The sequence below is a fragment of the Papaver somniferum genome, unplaced genomic scaffold (assembly GCF_003573695.1).
Source record: "Papaver somniferum cultivar HN1 unplaced genomic scaffold, ASM357369v1 unplaced-scaffold_11, whole genome shotgun sequence".
Classification (NCBI taxonomy): Eukaryota; Viridiplantae; Streptophyta; class Magnoliopsida; order Ranunculales; family Papaveraceae; genus Papaver; species Papaver somniferum.
In genome coordinates this window covers 239944-243378 of record NW_020619936.1, presented here as the reverse complement: position 1 = coordinate 243378, position 3435 = coordinate 239944, and positions in this window count along the sequence as shown.

The following is a 3435-nucleotide window of genomic DNA, read 5'->3' as shown; positions in this document are numbered from 1 at the left end:
ATTTTTGTTTCCTTTGTATTGAAGTTATACCGAAATGTTTTTACATGTATTTAACACACAATACTTATTATTGAGAAACTATAAACCAATACTAACTTAATTATGAAATTTGTGTTGTGTGTTAAAAATACAATAAATATATAAAAGTGTGATGTCTCCCTTTAAAGGTTACAATGCTTACCCTGTTATCAATTAATCAACTATGCAATTCCATATAGTATTAACTATATGTTACCCAATCAATTAAAATTTTATCTAACTACGAGAAAATCAAAAGTTTTCACCTTTTTGTACAACCTTACGTGACTTCTTCAAATTATTGGAAAAAACATAGTAACTAGATTTTTTAGTAAGTATAAAAAACAATTACAGTTTAGGTTAAACAAAATAATATAATCTATTTATAATTAAAAGTTCGTGCGAAGGAAAATGATAAGATACTAAGAAGCTTCCCACTTTTCAATGTCAAATAAATATAAACATTTATATCAGTTCAACTAAATTACCAACATTTTCTTTGAAAGGATGAAGTACGAGGATATGATCTCCCTTACAGAGGGATGTGAGCTCATCATGAAATAAATAATATTTTGAGCTATTTTTTAAAAGGTACAAGAAATATACTAGATGCAGGGTATGACAAAGAAGAGGATTCTGATGAGTGCCAAATATTGTATAATTTTATCCCTTTTTGTTGGCATTTAACTCATCTTTTGCGCAGTAATTCTACATTTTATCCCATATTCTGTATTTTCATTGTTTTCAAGAATGAATATTTTTCTTACTTAATTTTGCATTTTTAGGTAATAAATAAAGTTTGGATGAATTGCGGAGCAAAGGAGAAGAAAAGTAGTGAAAAGACGGAAGAAATTACGCAAGGAAGCCGCAAAGAATGGTGCGCACAAGACCAAAAAGCTAGGAATGGGCTCAAGAAGGAAGAATTGTTCTTAAAGAAGATATGGGATTGGCATACCCAAGGCCCAAAATCCTCACCCAAACCCATTTTCTATATCCAAGCCCGTCTCGGATTTCAGCCGTCAGATCGAAGCATTTTAGCATCCTACGGTCGCTCCTATGCCTGTGCATCAAATCCCGATGATTCCGCTAAACACTACAACACCTAACCTAATCTCGCACCGTAGACTTCGTTGTATTTTACATCCTACGGTCGCTACAAGCTGCTTCTTCCTTATCCGTCCGATCCACCTACCATCTCCATATCCAGCGGCTTCAGCTCGTGGTACACACATCTTGATACACCCGCCTAACACACTAATACTCGAACCCTATGACCTAGCCAAACAGCTCCCTATCCTAACCCATATCGACCTCCACCTTCGTTTTCCTCTCCCCCCTCTCTGCAACAGAAACACCCATTCCACCACCATCACCTCCACCTGCTACTTCCATCATCCATCACTCCTGTCACCACCATCACATCCACCATCTCCATCATTACCCGACACGACCCATCCCCCTAATTCGAAGCGCTTTAACCTCTCTCACCAACTGACCTAGGTGAGGGTTGATAAAACACCTCAAATTAGGGAGCAATTGTAGCAATTGGGAGCAGGAGAAGAACCGAGAGAGGCAGAGAAGACATGGGGCGACGTCAATTCAAAGTTTTGGTGAGTAAATTTCGGAAATTGAAAACCCTAATTTCAATTCTAGGGTTTCGGAAAAATTGGGTGTTTGGTGATATAAATAGAGAGTGAGGTGTGTGTATGGAGGGGGATGCTGGGTTAGCCAGCTTCACTCTTGTAGAGAACTGGACTAGCCAGTTTCTCATTTGTTTTATGTTTACACTGTTGGTTCATATGTTTATCATGTTTTTGTATTTGCTCACCATATGTGTGTTGTTTGAATTGCCTTGTATGATATTTATTATTGTTTACAGGATTAGCATGAGCTAAGTTGCATTGCTGAGGCTCAGATGATGCTTTAGTGCACTGTTAGGTAGTGGAATGCTAGGTTAGAGCCTTAGGATGCATTGTTTTGATTGAGCAATGGGAGAAATTAGTGCTCATAGCAAGCTAATTCTCTTTCCATTCCATTTGTATGCTTAGGATGCATTGTTTTGATTGAGAAATGGGAGAAATTAGTGCTCATAGCAAGCTAATTCTCTTTCCATTCCTTTTGTATGCTTAAGATCTTAATGTCAACCTAGAATTGCATTGTTTGGCTAGGTCACAAGGGTGGATTCAATTGCCTTAGTAACTTCTCACATTGCTTCCTGATCAGTTATTTCCTTCACTGTTTTTGCACTTCACATCTTGCTGTGCACTGAAATCAGTGCACTGCCTTCCCTTCCCTTGGCTCATAGCCTTGGTTCCTTGTTGTTTTACCATCTCTGTTTCACTGTCACTGCAACCTTGTGACCTTGCATTTAATTTTGCATCAATTATCAGCATAGTGAAACTTCAACTATACACCCCAAGTCCCTGTGGAGATGACCTGTTCTTGCACATACACACTACAATGACAACTGTGCACTTGCAGTTAATGTAGGCCTTCTTATCCTCTGTCTTATTTTCTTACTCCTTTAAATGCCTACCAAGTTTTTGGCGCCGCTGCCGGGGACTGGTGCTGTGTGGTTGAAGCTTTGTTTTTTTTTTTGCTTTTCTGTTTTCTGTTACAGCTGTGTAGCTTGCTGTTCATCTTGCATAACCTTCTGCCATTTGCATCTGTTCATCCTGCATCTTGCATTCTTAGCTGCATAGTCTTGTAGTTTTGCATACCATAACTGCATCTTGCATTCTTAACTGCATTCTTGACTGCATTAGCATCTCTGCATTTTGTTTTGCTGCATCACCTGCATCATTGTCCTGTACAAGTTTGAGGTGTTGCTGCTGCTGAGCTTGCCACTTACTACTGCCTGCTGTGCTCCTGAACTGTGGAGCTGTTGCTGAGCCTCTGGTACTCTTGCTGTTGTTGCTGCAGCTGTGCTGCTGCTTTCTCCTGCTGCATGCTGCTGCTGCTACTTCTTCCTGCTGCTGCTGGTGCTTGGGCCATTGTTACATCCAGCCTCTGGTGCTGCTGTTGTTTCTTGCTGGTCTAAGCTTGTGCTGAGAGCCAAAGCCCAACTGGGCTGTAAGCTGCAGAAGGAGAGGAAATGGAACCAAGCCCAACTGGGCCTTGAGTGTTGAAGCCAAAGCTTAGGATGATCCAAAGCCCAACTGGGCTTTTGCAACCAAACCGAACAGCTAGGCTGTGCTTTATAGGTAAGCCTAAACCCATTAAGAGAACCCAACCTGTGGGCTTCCATTTTTAATTTGTGGGCTTGTAATAATTTTTGTTTTTCTTTATTTTTTATTTGGGCTTGTAATAATTTTTCTTTTTCTTCTTTTTCTTTCTTTTATGGGTTTGTAATTATTATTGTTGTTTTTATTTTCTTTTATGGGTTGTGCTAATTTATGCTAGGCTAAGTGTAAAAAA